General features: G+C 54.0%; 1 protein-coding gene across 1 annotated transcript in view; it reads left to right on the forward strand.

The window, feature by feature from the left end:
• The first annotated feature begins 1301 nt into the window (after positions 1–1301).
• KLHL25 (kelch like family member 25) overlaps positions 1302–17495 on the forward strand; it is a 34399-nt gene continuing 18205 nt past the window's right edge. Inside the window, exon 1 of the mRNA XM_045067147.1 lies at positions 1302–1469. The gene's annotated coding sequence lies outside the window, so the exon portion shown is untranslated. The remainder of the gene's footprint in view (positions 1470–17495) is intronic.

A 17495-nucleotide genomic window follows, 5' to 3' on the forward strand; every position in this document is an offset into this window, starting at 1 on the left:
ATATTGAGCACTTCCTAGGTGCCAGGCCCATATGCTCTCTTATTTAATCATACGCTTTCTTATTTAATCTTTACAGTAACCCTGCCATAAGTTCTAGAAACCTCAGAGTCAGGGCTCTTTTACCAGGAAGAATCTGACACGCAGCCTGAGCAATCTGCCTCCAGCCCTCTCCAGCTCCTGAGGGTAGAGGCAGGATTCAAATCCAGATCAGGTTTCCTCTGCTGTCCTCTCTCTCTGCACCATACAGTTTCCCCCAGATGTCTTCCCTGCTGTCACCTCACACCCTGAAGTCTCTTTTGTCCAGACAGGTCTTCCCAGCTCCCACCAGAGAAAATCCCACCCCCTCTTCCAAACCTTCTGGGTGCTCCCCTCCCCCTCCATAAACCTCAGATCTCCTAACAGTGTGACCTCTGCTTCCTGGGAATTCTCCCTGCCCCATAGCACTTGGGACTTTCTATATTTTACCGGGACTTTTCGTATCCTTAAGTAACCTATCTTATTTTCGATTTTCAGTCGAAGAGAAAAAAGACATTGATTGCACACTTAACCTTGTCGTAGGAGTTCTTGTCCTCTAAGCCCGAAAATAGGACTTTTTACCCGCCGTGTTACCGATGAAGAAGTCGGACACACAGTAATCTGAGGTCCTGGAATGAAATGCAAAACTAAAAGACAAGAAGTAGAAAATTATTGGCTCCCGTTGGGAAATTAGCATATGGCACAGGCGTCAATCAAACGTTTGTGGAGTGAATTAGCGAATGGACGAATGAATGAACGAACGAATGAATATTTGAAGACTGGCTTACATAAGAACTTAGTGAGAAATCTATGGATCGGAGAGCTGAAGAACCCTGAAAAATACATATTCCAAGTACTTAATAGGGTTTAGTGGCTGCAGAAAACCCCAAACATTGAAACAAACCCAGAATAAAACAAAAGGGCTTCCCTAACTCTTTCCCAAGTAGAAGCGTGGTTCCGCACACCCCGTACAGAAGAGGCATTTGCAATCCACACAGTTCTCTCCTTCGGAAAGCTCTAGAACACCGGCGGGTTTTTGTTCCTAAACTTCGGCCGCGGGGGCGGGCGGGCGCCTGTCCCTTTAAGAATCTGGTCAAAGTCTTTTTCCTCTCCCCGCCCCGCCCCCTCGCGGAGCCGGCGCGGCCCGGGCGCCCACCCCCTTTCCCCCACTGCGGGCTGAACTACGGGTTCGGCCGACCATCCGTCACAGAGGCGCCGCTTCTGATTGGCTTCTCGCTGGGAAGGCGGGGCGGGAAGGCCTGAGAAACTAGTTTGTTGGCGGCGCCCGGGCTGTACCGCAGCGGCGGCGCGCTCCGGCTGTGGCGAGCCGGGGGAGGGGAGCGGCGGCGGCGGCGGCGGCGGCGGCGGCCCGGGCTGTGGAGCCTCGCGCGGGGCCTCTGAGCGCGGCGGCGGACCCGGGGTGACGAGCGCGGCGGGCGGCGGCGCCCCGAGCGGTGAGTGGCGGGGCCGGGCCGGGCTGGGAGGGGGACGCCGGCCTCGGGCGGGTCTAGCCGCGCGCCCCAGTCTCCGGGCTGGCACTTGTCACCGTCACCCCCTCCCCCGGGTGGGGGCCGGGGGTGCAGGGCCCTGCGCGCCCCGCCGTGGGAACCCCCGGCTGAGGGAGCCCCCGCGGTGGGGGCCTCGTGCCCCGGCAGCCGCGGCGCCGTCCTCGGGGCCCGGGACCGCCCCGACCGCCGCGGGGTCTCGGGGGCTGGAGTCGGGGACAATGGTGGGGTGGGAGGGGGCTGGCGTCGGCCACCTCCGCTCGGGTCCCCGCGCCTGCTCCCGCCCCGCGCGCGCCTGCGGATCCGGCGAGGGTCTTGGCGGAGAGTTCCCGGCGAGGGAATGAATTGTTTTGCAAATGGATGTTGCGGGCGGGAGCTACAACTCTTTCCCTCGGGAGCGGTTGATTCATTGAGTCCGCAGACTCTCTTTTTAAAAAATTACTATCGATCCTGGAAAGAGGAGGCTGCTTGTGTGTGAGGATGTGAGTGGCTGGGCTCCGCGCCCGGGCTGGGCGAAGTCCCCGCGCCCTGGACGCCGAGGGCCAGATGGCCGCCTGCCTCGTGCGGGGCGAGGGCCGGCTGGGGGAGTTAACCGGGGCAGCGTCCCCCGTCCCCGTGGCCCCGGCCGCCCACGCCCTGCCTGACGGGACCCCTCGTCTCCGCGTGGAGAGCTGTGAGCAGCGGAGCAGTGGTCACACGCTGCGAAGTCCCCCCACCTGCCCACCGAGGTGGCACCCCCCGGCAGGTCGGCAGGTCCGGAGGGAGCCTCCTCCAGCCTGGCAGCCCTCTTCCCCGCATCCTGCCCCGGCTCCTGGACCGCCTTTGGGCACGCCCCCCGGTTCCCTCTTTTCCTCCTCTAGTTGCTTGAGAAGCTTTTCCTTTCATAGACTGTACCCCTAGGGGCACCGTCCGTTTTTTTGTGCCATCGCTTCGAAGTCCCCAAGGTGCGTTTTCACCCTCTTTGTGCAAAGAAAAGTCTTTATAAAACCCGATCAAAGGGATTGGGGTGGAGGGCGACCCAGGCCCCCTGCAGTGTTAAGCTGGGCACTCTTGGGTCCTTCTGACTTGCTTTGAGCAGGAGAAAGGCTCCCGGAGCTTTGGCGGTCCCTGGTGAGCCAGGAGGGAGAATGTCAGGTGTCTGGGCCTTCTGGTCTCCACTCTGGCCATCTGAAGAGTGAAGTTGCCGTGCCACGGGGTGTGGGGGGAGTAGGGGGGAGGCAGGAACCAACCAATGCCCTCAACCCCGTTCTTATCATACACCAGACTACGGGGACAGTGATGTGGCATCAGGCCCTTTGGGACCCTTGACTTCTGTCTCCCCCCTCATAGGTGGGACTGATGCTCAGTGGGCCCGGGTGTGCTGTTAGGATTCCGAGGGACTATTGTTAAAGACTCGCATTTGGGGGTTGGGGGCAAGTGGGGAGTAGGACACAAGGTCCATTCCACCCTGGACAGACTTGGTATCCTTCTGAGACCAGTGGTCCTGGGGTTCCCAAGCTGTACCTGAGGAGGGTGATGGAGTCAGTCAGTCTTCTGGGCCCGGCAGCCCTCTTGGTCTTGAGTCATTCCGTTTGCCAGGAAGTGACTCCAGGGAGGTTGCTAGAAGGAGGTAGAGAGAAATGGTAGAAACCTTCATCCTGGGGCTGGGGCTGCAGCTGGATTTATGTTTGTGGTGCAGAGAGAGGGGCTGCGGGGGAGCTGCACACTCAGCGTCTGAGGCAGCCTCTGCAGCCCCTTCCTCCCTAAAAGCCTCTCAAACCTCTGGGCATCCAGTGTGGGCAGAGGAGAGCAGGAGGCCAGGGAAGATGACCCAGGCCTGGGACTTGGAGGTCTGCAGCAAAAGTGGGCTGGCTTCTTCCCTTCTACCAAGCTGTTGCTCCAGGGGGCTGGGGAGGGAGTAGTATTCAGTGAGCGGTTTGTTTATTCATTTGTTAATTGACTAATTGAGTCTACATGGGGAGGGCCTTGATCAGGGCTCTGTACTCTGGGAGCTCCTAGACAAGGGTGTGCTGGCCCGCAGAGTGGGGCCTTGGCACATGGGCACACAGGTGTGCGCACAGTACCCCCCCACCCCCCGCAGTGATAGAGGCAGCAAGGGGAGCTGAGGGGAACGGGTGGCAAAGGCTTTTTGAAGCGATGATGCCTGGGCAAAGTAAAGATGAGAAGGGCATGGCAGAGCCCTGAGGTGGTGGCCTTCTCCCACCACCCACCTGCACTTCTCCCAGAAGCCAGTGCCTTGCAAGTTCAAGGCAGGTGCAGGTCTGGGAGAATGCAAATGGGAGGTGAGAGAGGGGGGGTTCATCTGAGACTGTGGAGTCAGCGGCCCCGGGAGTCTCCAGGAAGATGGATGCCTTCTCCAGCCTGGCTCAGCCTCTCTGCTCAGGGGGTCCTGGGAAAAGCCACCCCACCAGCCCCGAAGACCAGCCCGTCGTCTGAGCCTGCGTCCATCTGGACCAGCCTGCAGTGTGAATGTGGCCTGGCCAGGGAGGGGTGGACAGAACCTGCAGGAGGAAACAGAGTGGCCAGACGCAAATGAATTGGCTGGTTGAGATGCTGGTTCATCTAATGTGGTAAATTTCATAATTGAATTGCCTCCGGCAGCCAGAGCTATTGAAGCATTTTCCCAGCCAGAAAACACTTAGTTGGGACAGCTTGGGGGCAGGGGGTGGGGGCAGTATGTGTGCATCCACAGCTTTTACTCACCTCATCCCAGCAGGGCCTTCCCCTCTGTAATCTGGGTCTGCCTGCCCCTCCCCCCAACCCCCCCACCCCCCTCACTCCCCCCACACCCCCGCACCACACTGCACTGCAGCCTTCACAGCAGGTCCCAGCCTTGTTCCTGGACCACCTGGCCTCTGAGCACCAATGCCCCTGTCCCAGTCAAAAGGTCGGGAAAGCTGGTACCTGTCACCTGCAGGTGATGCTGACTCCAGGTCCCCGGGCTGTGGGGATGGGGATGGTGGGAGCAGAGAGAGAGCTCAGAGATGGGCGGGCTTCCTGTTCAGTCTCTTCTGCGCAAGGCTGGGGAAAACAGCTCGGGCTCAAGAACCAGACTTGGATTCAGATGCTGCTTGTGTATCTGTGATCTCTTGGGCCCCAGCCACCTCCACCCACCCTTTCCCCCTCCCTCTGGTGCCAGGAGACTCTGTTCTTTCTCACAGCTGAGCCTTTCCTTCTGAGCCCCGGCCATGCCTTTTGGAGGAACAAAGGTAGGCATATATGGCTCATTGACCTGTTTACAAAACACTGGGTCAGTAGTGAGAAACCCAGTTTCATTGGGAAATCTCACCCTATTTCCTCACAGTGGTCTCTGGCACCCCTGGGGTGTATACAAGGCTGGACCAGGCTGTCCGGCCACACTGTTGTAATGGGACTGAGGTTCAAGACCAACTCCACCTCTTCCCCATCCTACGACAGTTGGAACTCCTGGAGCCTGTTTCAGAATGAATGCTTCAGTAGGGAGCTGAGAGTCCTCCTGTGCCTCTGTGTGTGTGATTTCATGTAGGTCCCCTTACCTCTCTATGGGCCTCAGCTTGTCTTCTTGAACATGTGTGGATGCTCTTCGGTGCAATGCTTCTGTTAGGTGTTTTGCTGTAAAATCCCAGAAGTTCTTACAGCCTCTGATGTCATGTAATTTTATAGGCTTGAGTTACTTGCCTAGCGTCTGGGGCAGGAAGAGATAGCAGCCAGTGGAGTGTGGTGGGGCAGATTAGAAATCAGGAGTCTAGACTTCCTGCTCTGCCTCTGCTGTGTGCTATGGGGCTCTGGGCAGGTTGCTTTCCCTCTCTGGGCCCTAATTTTTCCTCCTGGAGAACTAGAAGGGTATATAGTAGGCAAGCTCCTCAATTTTCTTTCCTTTCTTGGTGAGTGGAAACTGAGTCAGACTTTCCCAGTTTCCCAGGCCTCCCTTGGCTCCCTGCCTCTGTCCGCTGCCTTGGAGTCCAGGGCCTAGGTGTAAAGGTACTGGTGCCCATGGATGAGGGGCTAGTGACGCGAGAGGACTGGGTCAAAGAAGAAAAAATCTGGGCCCAGAGGAAGGTGGCAGATGCATGGCTTACTTCCCAAGGTTGCTCTGGCTGGTCCCAGGCAGGGGCCTGGGCAACAGGTGTGGGAGCACTTAGGCTGACACCTCTGTCCCAATCCCAAAATGGATGGGTTGGGATCTAGGCCACAGGTGTCCCTGGGGCCACTTCCAGGAAGAGAGATGGGCACAGATCTCCCAAGATTGGTAGGGATCGTGAGTGAGCCTAGGGGGACAGGAGGAGGACGCGAGGCTCCTACACATCAGACTTTGCCAAGGAGGCGCCTGCAAGACCAGTTGGATTGCTCTTCCCGCAAGAAGGCGGGGGCTGAGCTGGGCCGTGGGAGAACCGCATCTCTGTTGCCAGAGGGAGGACCACGTTCTCCTTGGGTGTCATTTCCCACCCACTTCTGCCTGCCAAGAAGATACCTTCTGCCGTCAGCCAATCCACCGGAGTAGGATGCAGGGATAGGATGGAAACAAAAAGCCTTGTTTATTTTCTACCTGTTCTTGTTGGGCTCCCCAAGGAGAGGCTGACCACAGCTCAATCTAGGCTGAATGGAATTAATTTCCTAATTACGCTAAGAGGAGTCTTGCTCACCCAATTCTAGGATGAGCTGCCTGCCAGGTTTACAGGTGGCCAGGCCAGATTTGTCTGGGCAGGAGTGAGGGCCAAGAGACACAGGAGTTCTTTTTCTAGAAAGTCATTACATCCAGCATCCAGAGTTCGAGTTCTGCTGTGTGCTACCAGATTTGTGAGACCCTGGGCAGCAAGTCCCTTAACCTTTGCAGCCTCTGTTGTTCACAGCTTTGAAAAGGGTGGGGGGGAACCATACAGTTCCATTCATGCAGCAAGCCTTCGTTTGGCACCTTCTGAGTGGCTCATCCTGGACTAGAAACTAGGAAAAAGAAGTCAGGTTCAAAGAGAGTCGTTTCTTGGAAGGTCAGTCTCTGATATGTGAGGCAGACAGGTAGTTGTTGTGGCATACTGCTAAAAGAGTGAGTGGCATGGCAAGAGTCTGCCTCAGTCTCCCCGTTGGAGAGGTGAAGAAGTAGACTGTCCCTAGCATCTCCATTCCAGATGGGTCCAATGAATATTTTTTGCCATCTGTTCTCTACCAGGCTCTGGGATGCAGCAGAAGAAAGGCAAGATCCCCACCATCCTGGAGCCCCTATTCAACTGGGGCCAGATAGACAAAATAAATAGAGCTGCCATTAGGGCTGCTGGACGTGGATGGTCAAGGTGGGTGACCGAGGGGTCCTAAAGAAGGCTTCTCTGGGCCGGTGACCTTTGAGCGGAGACCTGTAAGACTGGACAGAGGCACCCCTGGGAAGATCTGAGGCAGAGCATTCGGGGCAGGGAACAAGCGAGTGTACAGACTGGGAACAGCGTGGGCCGAGGCGGGGACCTGGCTAGAGATAGTGGCAGCCAGCACTCACTGTAATCTTCTGATTCCTAGGGGGGCCAAGGAAAACGCGTCCCTTTAAGCTGATTAATTGTTTCCTTTAACTTGGGTAACACTTCAGTAGATTCCCTTTATAAACGCACAATGAGAGATAAAATGCAGTGTGGCCTGGAAAGTCCCCTGTGTCCTTGGTATCTGTCAGCGGTTTGGCGCACCCCCTTCTGGCCACCCTTCTTCTGTGTTTCTGTCCACAGCTTCTGTGGCCCAGTGTGTGGTGACACTCCTGTCCATCCTACAGCTGCACGACACTCCGCGTGGGCCAGTCACTGGCTTCTATCTCAGCCTCTCCGAACATTAGGTCCTGTCTGACCACCTCCCCACCCCTTCGTACAGTCCATAAAGTCCAGTGTGTCCTGGATCGTGCATATTTCTGATTTTTAAATGTTTATTGTCAAAGCCTTTCCCAAGACTCAGGCAGGCCACTCAGCCACCGATGGTGTCTGGGGGCCCATTTACCCACATCCTCACCCATACTCGATAATTCTTGATATTATCCACGTTTTCACTTTTAGCTCCTGTGATGGGGGTGCGGGTGTGGGTAGGTAAAGATCTCATCATTTCTTTAAAACAAGCAAACAAACAAACAAAAAAATTCCAGTTCATACAGGCTTCCTCTTTGTTTTCATCCATCTTTGTTTTTTCCAGAATGTCGAGGTTTAGCAGTTGCTGGCTCTGCCTCTGACTGGTCTCCTGACCTCCAGCGCAGCTTCATCTGTGAAATGAGGCCCTTTCAGTCCCTGCCCTGCCCCCTGTCAGGCTACTGTGCGTTGCTTGTGGCGCATGGGAAACATTCCTGAAAGTTCATTTTATGCTGAAAAGTTCTGCAGACATCATGGGTTTTACTAGCGAGAGCCAGATATTTGAAGCCCAGAACATGTGAGTGAACCCGAGTGTTTCTGAATAGCCAGTGTGTCTAGGGGAGGGACTGGGGTGGCTTTAGGTGGGACATCTGCCTGGCATCCCTCACGTGTCCTGAGAGAGATGTCAGAGGGCTAGCCAAGTGGTAAGTTTCTCCCTGTCTGACCTGCAGGAATGAAGGAAGGAGCCAGAAGGGTTGAGAAAGATCTCTGGCCTTCCCATAAAAAGGCTCTGAAAGGGACATTGGTCATCACAGGCTGATTCCCTTTTTCACTGCTGGCCAGGGCTCCTAGAACTTTACAGATTCCCATGTTAATTACTTTGGGGGCCCTTGTCTGTTTTCCTGTAAGAGGAGGCTTTATAACAAGCAAAAGATCGACAAAAGGGCCCATGTATTTGATTTGGAGACAGAAGGATAGCAAAGGTTTGGAGATTGGTAGAGAAGCAAAGGAGGAGTCTGGGACCTCAGAAAACCACTCCCGTGTGATTCCTGGGTGGCATCAGGCCCTATGATAGGGGACTCAGGGGGGCTGGCAGCTCTGTGTCCTGGGCCGCTGGAGGAATTCACAACTACCAGGATTCTGGTGCCTGGGGATACTTTAGCCTGACTCTCCTGTCATTCCCCGGGTGGACTCTAACAGCCCGCTCCCTTTACTCCAGGGGCAGTATTATCTAGCTGGCCTGAGCCCTGCCACCCTGGTGATGACTCAGACCTAAGCCCTACTGGAGACTTCTATCATCCCCCCAGCCCAGCCTGGTGAGGTCAGATGCTGGGGACAGAAGGCTCCAGAGAGGGAGATAGACAGACACCGGAGAGGATAACAAGGGGGCCACAGGACCCCCAAAGAGACTTGATAGGGGGCCTCTCCTCTCTGTAGTTCTGCAGTTAATGAGCAGGAGGAGAGGGGCTGGGGGCAGGTTTGTGCATTTCTCAGACATCCCCTGATGCTGAAGGTTGGGATTTTCAGGAAAGTTGCGAGGGGAGCATCTTGGGAGCTGATTTGAGGGTGGTTCACCCCGGGGGCAGAGGCACAAGGGGCCACCTTCACTGGGTGCCACCTGCTGCCAGCCTGAGCCCAGCTCGCAGGCGTTTCCCGGAGCTAAGAGTGTGAGACCAGATCGCCAGGTTTCCTTTCAGGTCCTGACACAGGCTGGTGTAGTTGTGCTGCGGGAAGTCGCGGCTGCTATTTTTACCACTCCAAGTAGGACTTGTTACTGGAAGGTACAATTACAAGCAAAATGTCAGGGTTTAGTTGGCCAGCCAAGCCCTGGGAGGCTGCCGCAGGCTGAGGCGGGGGCCACGGCGTGGTCGGGTGGTGTGTAAAAAGCAAGACACTTTGCACGTGGACACGTACCTACCCTGGTCGCCGAGTTAGCTTCTCCTGACCGCTGGCAGTGTCTGGAGTTCTCCTCTAGGCCAAAAAGAGCCCCATGCCGGGTTTTGCCCAGATAATTGCACCTGGACCCCTTCTAACCGGTTGTCATGGGACTGAAGCCAACCAGCTAAGCAATCCCATTCCCGAGCGCCCTGAAAGTTGACACTATGTTCAGTGAAATTATCGAGAGCCTTCTGTATGATGCCTGCACTGCTAAGTGGTAGAGTAGACGTGAGTCAGACAGTCTCGGCTCTCAAGCAGCACCTGTGAAATGATTAAAGATACAGAAGGTGTGAATGTTCCCCAGACCCTTTGAACAGGCACTTGGTATGCTTTTCCCCATATGCATGGTGGTTTGCGACCAAGCTGGGCTTCTGTTAGATCCTGTTGCTGCATAACAAATCACCACCAAAGTAGTGGGTTCAGCTGTATGTGTTTATTAGCTTATAGTGCTGGAGGGCAGAAGCCTGAGCTGGCTGCACTGGGTTCTCTGCTTAGGGTCTTGGACCAGAAGTCCAAGGTCAAGGTATTAACTGAGCTCTTACCCTGAGGCCCTGGGGGCGAGTCTGTTTCCTGGCCATTCAGGTTGTTGGTGCAGTTGAGTTCCCCGTGGTTGCAGAACTGAGGTCCCCCATCCACTCTGGCGGTCATCTGGATGCTGATGTCGGCTCCTCGAAGCTGCCACATTTGGTGCCACATGGCCCCCTCCATCTCCAGACCCAAAACCAGGATATCAGATCCTCTCCTGCTGCAAATCTGTGGCATCCACTTCTGTGACCCTCCTGTAAAGGGCTCCTGTGATTAGGCCAGGCCCACCCAGGTAACCTCTTTGTTTCTAGGTCACCTGATCAGTTAGCACCATCATTAATTATATCTGCAGATTCCTTTGCCGCGTGGGTGACGTGGCAAGTGCACCATGTAGGTCACAGGAGTAAGGCCAGGCTGGAGGAAGGGGGACCGGCCATCTTTGCACGTTCCCACCACGGAGCTTATGCCACCAAGGGCTGTGACAACAGTATGAGGAGCAGCAGCTTTCATGAATGGAGTGACTTGTGTGCTGCATTGTACTAAGCTCTTCCCCTGGATTCTCACCTTTAATTCCCACGACAGTACTTTGACATAGGGACCGTTATTTTCACCCCCGTTTTCCAAATGAGAAGACTGAGGCTCAGGGAGTGTACGTATCTGGGGCCAGTCATACAGGTACAAACAGCAGAACTGGGATTTGGAGCTTAGAGCTTGCCGTCTCGTTAGTCGACCTCTCCTGTGTGATTCCTGCGATTTCTGGAACACCGTCCAGGAGGGTTGAGGATTTCTCTTTCCCATCTAGCACTTAAAATATTCAAATATGAAACCTGTCAGTCATGTTGCAGATAATACAGCAGACGCCAGGAACCCCTTCCGTGGGTCTGACGGATGTCTGGATCTTTCTGATTCTTAGTCCAATGGATGTTGTGGTTAATCCACTTCCCTTCAGCCATTGACTAGCTTTGCATATACTCTAGGCAGCAAAAATGACACTGAATCCTGTCCTCTAGGAGTTGGAAATTAAAATAAGGGCACAGTGTACAATGACCTAAAGGAATAAAGAGTGCCAGTCAAGAAGCACCACAGTGCTACAGCAACGAGTCAACGGGTATGAGAACGCTAACTGCAGGGAACAAGACAAAAGTGTGTATTTACTCACCGCCATGTCCCCAGTACATATCACGGAGCCCTGCACATAGTAGGTGCTCAGATTCCTTATCGGGGTAATTTTTTGAGCATCTCGTGTGTGCAGGGCCGTCTGCATGCCAGCTGCCAAGTCCAGAGGGGCTGTGATGGTGAGTGAGGTCTCGGGGAGGAGTTGAGACTTGAGGGCAGAAAGGTCGGGGGGCGGGGGGGAGCTGGAAAGGCCAGCCTGTGCCTGAGTGCTTGGTGGCAGGGAGACGGGACGTGTGGGGTGATGAAGCTGGAGTGGGTGACAGAGAGAACAAGGCTTGATGGCCAAACCTCGCTGAAGGCTTTTGGGCAGGAGAGACTGGTGGTCAGGAGCAAAGCATTTGGCCTCAGATTGCTGGGGGAAAAGGGGGACACGTTGGGGACAGGGGCCCTTCACAGCCAAGTGTGCAGTGGGGAAGGCCTCACCTTGTCTCCAGCGTAGGACTGGTGACACAAGGAACCCAGGAAGGAAGATTTAATGGAACTTGGTGGCCAAGCAATGTGCTAAAAGTGTATATATGAATGAGTTGCGATTTCTCGGCAACCATGTATTTGGCTATAAATATACACGCATCTGTAATTTCAAGCGACCAAGAATTATCAGCTGCAAAGCCCAAAGGCAGCAGCCCATGCGTGGCCCCTGTAGTTTGCTGTCTGAGGTCCTGCCCAGTACAAAGTACCCAGATCTGTTATTTTGGGGAAGAATGAGGGGGTCCTGTGGTAAGAAAGCGGCTGGTAATGAGAGGAGGATCAGGGCAGGCCCAGGGCATGAGGGGAGGCCGGCCAGCCACAGGGTAGAAAGTGCTGGCCCTTGTGACCGCCCCTCCGTGCAAGCTGGGGAGGGGGCCAAGACCCAAAGGGGCAGGTCATCTTGCCGTCACCCGCTCCATGCTTCCATAGTTTTCCTCTGAGTTCTTAACAAAAACATGGCTGATGTGGAAGGTCAGGGAGTTCTGTTAACCTGGTGTTGTCAGAGTGTGGTTAGGAGGATCCCAGAGCTTCTTCTAGGGGTCCCCAAGGTCAAAACTGTTTTCATGGCAACGCCAAGATATTATTTGCCTTTTTCACTAATCTCTCCGAGCACATGGCTTAGTGAGCTGATGTGTTCCGAGTGACCATTGCATGGTGTTACCAAAGCATGCATGGTGCAAGATAGACCAGGAGACCGGAATGTCACAGAGTACAAAAGTTCACGGATTCAGGCTCAAGTTCTACATTGCCTAATCTGCAGGAGGCTACTGCTGTGCAGGCCTTGGTGAGGTATCAGAGAAGAATATCCTACATTATCTGAGAAGGCTCTTATAGTTTCCTTACTTTTCCGACAGCCCATTCCTATAAGGCTAGATTTCTTCGTATTCTTCAGTGAAAACATTTTACCACAAACATTTTGAGTGCACGGTGCTGCCCAGAGCCCCTGGGAGCTGGGTGCCGGGCCCTGAGGCCAGCTCTCTGCCTTAATTTCCCCCCAGTCTGCTGCGGTGGGTGTGGTGAGGTTCACACCCATTTGACAAATGTGGAAACAAGGGCACTGACTGAGCATCTGAATTAGGTCCCACATCACGGCCGAGGCAGTAGCAGCACGAGGGGAGGCCCAGACTAACGGTGGCTCTTCTCCAGGCGGGGGCAGGTGGGGGACGCAGATGCCTGACAGAAAGCCCATGTCTGTCTCCAGGTCATCCGCTGTCCTCAGCAGCGGGCACCCTTCCGGCGGTACTAAGCCTGTCAGGGAGACACCCCTGCACATGCTTCCTTCTTTCCTGAAGACCAGGAGGGAAGGTGCAGGTTTGCTCCATGGGACCGGGGTACTCGAGGAATCAAGGGTTTTCATTTAAAGGACTATCTCCTGTTCAGCTGGACACAGCGTTTGTGGCATTTGTGGCCGGGAGGGTTCTTTGTCTTCATAAATAGCCCTCATTGTGCTCTTTGAGCAGGGACTTGGGAGCGGAATAGCTTTGAACACTGAAGATGGGTGCATAGTTTTTTAATCTTCTCTGGGCCTCAGTTGGCCCGTCTGTATGGCTGGGACCTTGAAGAAGTGGCTTAAGGATTGAGCGAGAGAATGCATTTAAAAGCAGCTGCCACAAAGTTTCATGCAGGGTTTTGGAAAAGTGATACTGTACCTGGCACAGAATTCAGTGCAGAGGGGTGGGCATCTGCCCTGTTCCCACCAGCGACACTACTGTCCGCTGGTTTCTTACACAGCCTCCCAGAGGTAGTCTCTGCATACGCCCACAGCTATGTGTCGTGTCTGCATGTGTACAGAGGTCGTCTGGTTTCTAGAAGACGTAAAAGCCTCCCATCTGCAGTGCTTTTCATGGTAGCGTGGAAAGCCACCTGCTATATATATATATATATATATATACATAAATATATATATATATATGGCTGCGTAGTGTTATACTCTATGAATGAACCAAGGTTTATTTGACTAGGACTCTTAGTTATGAATATTGCGGTTATTTTCCAGCCTTTTGCTTGCAGCCAAAAGTTCATGTGCAAATGGGACTGAGGGCAAGGTTCCCAGGCGTGGAAATGCTGGGACAGAGGGCACCTGCGTTTGTCATTTTGAAAGATATTCAGTTGTTCTCCAGCTACACTCCCCTGCTCCTGGCCCTCAGTGGGAAGAGAAAAGATAGAGCTTATATATTGGGCATTAGGAATTGAGGAGCATTCTGATACCTTTTTGACATTCACGCTGACAGCCTGGAGAGGAATGAACCAGGAGAAAGACCCACCATGAGCAAATAGCCAGTGCTTTACTCGGTGCTTTTGTTGGTTTTTTCCCCCCAGTTCTAGTCTGCATATTCATTTCCCTCCAAAACTGTTGCTCCAGGTGGCTCATTGAAAATGATATCTAGGCCAGAGTGCTTTTAATGGCTCCATCTGTGGGGCTCTCAGAATCTTTTAAGGGACCAGACAGGAAAAGAGACCATCTCCCTCCGGGTTCCCACCCCCACCCCCTCATTTGCCAAGGGCTGGGCCAGTCCTTCTGAGGAGGGAGGAACCCAAGACCATGGTGCAGTGTTCGCTTTGGAGCGGGCTGTTCTCTCTGTCCTTCTTTGCTTCTCTCCGTCTCACTCTGGATAAGTGAGAGGAAACAAGTTATTTCAACAGATGGGTGAGCTTGAGTGTGGAGTTCTCTGTCCCCTCTCTGATTAGAGCACTGGTGTCCATTTCATTGGCATTGCTCCCAGCTGGAGGAACAGCTGGGCTTGCAGACTCCCAGCTTTGGGGGCCAGAGACAGTCTGGGTGGCCCCTGCTGAGCTGAGGGGCAGCGGGATGTGGTACGTTCTGTCTGTCCCGCCCTGATGAACTTGGTGCTATCTACACCACCATCCCCTTTAGCTGTAAGAAGGCACTTTGTTGCAGGGGCAGTTGAAGCGTGTGTAAACAGAACCTCTAGGATAAAAGGACATCGAGCATCTGTGAATCTTCTCCATAGATTTTTATCCCTAGAGGATACAGCAATTCAACATAAGCAAAAATGTTATTCTTCAGGTAAAAAGTTTTAAAACTGGATGAATGACCCAGATGGTCGTTGTATATTTCACAGACCTTGAAAGTTACATTTGGCAACCACAGAGACACTGGGCTGTTTGATAAGGGAGCCAGAGGCTGTGGATCCTATCGCCTGTAAGCAGCAGGCATTTAATTAACCTTGTTCAATAGTGAAGGAAGGATAGGAATTTGGAAACTATGTAAATAGGTGAAAACAATGTAAAATAGGGTTCCATAACTGCGACACTGTAAACTGTTTGGGGATAAAAGGGAAAAATAAGCCAAAGTGAAAACAGTTCCGCAGTGTTTCTTAACCTTATCACCTTCCCCCAAAACCGTTTTAGACCTTTTTTCCCCCAACTGTTTACTCCTCCCATAAATGTTAATACCAGATATACTGTAAGTCAGTGTGCTGTGTGTGTATCTGTGCTTTGTACATAAAAAGAACAAGTGGGGCGCCTGGTGGCTTAGTTGAGTGTCTGACTTCAGCTCAGGTCATGATCCTGGGGTCCTGAAATTGAGCCCCGCCTTGGGCTCCCTGCTCAGCGGGAGTCTGCTTCTCCCTCTGACCCTCCCCCTGCTCATGCTTTCTCTCTCTCTTTCAAATAAATAAAATCATTTTAAAAAAAAGAAAAGAGAGGGGCGCCTGGGTGGCTCAATGGGTTAAGCCGCTGCCTTCGGCTCAGGTCATGATCTCAGGGTCCTGGGATCGAGTCCCGCATCGAGCTCTCTGCTTCCCTCTCTCTCTCTGCCTGCCTCTCTGCCTACTTGTGATCTCTCTCTGTCAAATAAATAAATAAAATCTTAAAAAAAAGAAAAAAAAGAAAAAAGAAAAGAGAAAAGTGCACACCCAGGATTTTCATCCCCCAAGAACTAATTTTCACCCCTTAGGGCAGTGTCCTCAGCGATAACCACCCTATCCCCTTACCCTCAGGAAAATGCCTGCGTTCAGGGTTGTAATTCTGGGAGATTTGTGTCTTTTGTATCTTTGGCTTCACCCTTAGATCGTCTTTTCAGTAAAAATGACTGGGTGTGTGCCTCTTGGCCTGTCTCATTTGATCTGTGGAACTCATGCCGTGGGAAGACAGGGCTCTGGGCAGAGAACGGGGTGCTGACTGCCCAGAACTAAGGCTGCCCAGATGGTCCCTCCTGAGGGTCTGCTTCTCTCCTGAGCAAGATAGCTTCTCCTAAAACACAAAGCCTTGTGGTTGCGGAGCTGGCAAAATCCTTCCATTGTCTTAGAGCAGCTGGGCAAGACCTGGGAGACTGTCACATCCTTTCCCCGAGGCGGCCTTGCTCAGCTGGGTGTCCTCTCCTGAACAGGACCCACAAAATGACCCTAGAGACTGGAGGCCCCTTTGCAGTGCACAGGAGAAAAGTTAGTTCGTTACCCACATTGGATATCCTGGAGCCCGGAGGCTTCATTCTTTGCAAGTTGGCACTGCCCCGGGTGCACGGAAGCTAGTTGACGGGGTGGCTCCAAGGGGTAGACAGAGAAGGGAGTGTCTGGTGGCTGGAACCCCAGGCTGTGGCCCCAAGATCTCTGTCTGTTGGTGCCTGGGAAAAAGTGAGAGGGAGCTGCACCCTAAGCAGCCTCATGATGTTGGGTGGTGGGAACTCATCGCCCCAGATCCAGCCGGGGAGGTCCAGGTGGTGCGTGGATCTCGGGCCGCAGGGGGGAGGACGAGTTAGCGCAGAAGGCACGCAGAACACTGCCTACTGTGTAGCAAGTACTTGAGAACTGCGATGTACCGTTCTGGCCCTGAATCCCAGAGCTCCTGTGCTCGTGGACAGATGACAGAAATGGTGGGGCAGATGGCAGGAGTGCGCTTCGGGTGCTCACGGGTGAGTGCAGCCGGGGGCCTGGTTTTGGCCGATGAGACGGGAGCAGAAGGGCTACATGTCTTCAGGCCAAGAACGGGGTTGTCAGTGCTCACGTTCCAGAGCGCTCTCCCTTTTCCCATTGGCATACCGACTGGTGACACGGTGCTACTCTGTCCTCGGGGTCCCCAGGGCTGGCAGTGATGACAAGAACACTCTCACACTCCCCTACCCGCCACCACTGAGCTGTGATATGTGCGGCATGAGCAAGGGACAAACCTCAGTCCTCTGAAGCCGCTGACGTTTGGGGGTGTTTGTTGATGCGGTGTAACTCAGCCCACCCTGATTAGAGCGGACGGTCCCGGTCGCTTACGGGGATCGCAGCTTCTGGGGGAGAGGCCCAGCACAGCAGAGGCCCACTGTAGTCATGCATTTTGTCTGGTTCCCCTCCTGGCCGGAGTTCCCTGCTAAGGCTTTGCAATAAGTGTTGCTTCATCTTCCAGCAGGTTGCACAACTTGACCCCTTACCTCCTGTCCTGTGCCTCTTCTGGGAAGGCAGAGCCTGGTGCCCCGGGTAAGCCAGCGCTGCACAGCCCCAAGCCCTTCTTCCCCTGAGCAGCGTTTCCACACTGGTGGAGCTGGCAGCCATCTCTAATGCATCTGTCAACTGTAGTAATAGCCCGCCGGCTTCCCGGCCAGCAGAGGCTGCAGTAGGCTGGAGCTTGGCTATCCGTCATGGATGCCAAAGAAGCTGGCCTTCCTCAAGTGCGCCTAACATTTTGGGGGCATTAAGTGAAAAGGCTGTAAAACACATGGAAAAGGCACGGAAGCCTTTGCCCACCCTCTGGGTCTCCCAGGACCTCCCTTCCCCTTCCAGGCTTTGGCTGCAGGTGGACAGGTGGACCATGTGTAGAGAAGCCTTAGGACTCACTAACCCACCGGGGACACACCGTACGGGGAGCTGGGCATGTTTGAGAGGGTACAGTGGCACTGGATGTCCTGACCTCAGAACCGCAGGCGAGAGAACCAGGTTGTCCCACAGTGTGGTCTGCCAGAGATCTCCGAGTTGGCTGGGATTTTGCCCTATGGGGAGGTGAGCTCTGGGGCAGGCTGACCTGCTGTCTCCCTTTCATGTGGGCCATCTGAAGCAGGGTCATGTTGGTACTGCTGAAAGAGGAACCTAGTTGTAACCCAGTGCTGGATGAAACAACACCCTTACCCCTTCCCTGAGCC

The sequence above is a fragment of the Mustela putorius genome, unplaced genomic scaffold (assembly GCF_011764305.1).
Source record: "Mustela putorius furo isolate JIRA1106 unplaced genomic scaffold, ASM1176430v1.1 tig00003875_pilon_pilon_pilon, whole genome shotgun sequence".
NCBI classification, from domain to species: Eukaryota; Metazoa; Chordata; class Mammalia; order Carnivora; family Mustelidae; genus Mustela; species Mustela putorius.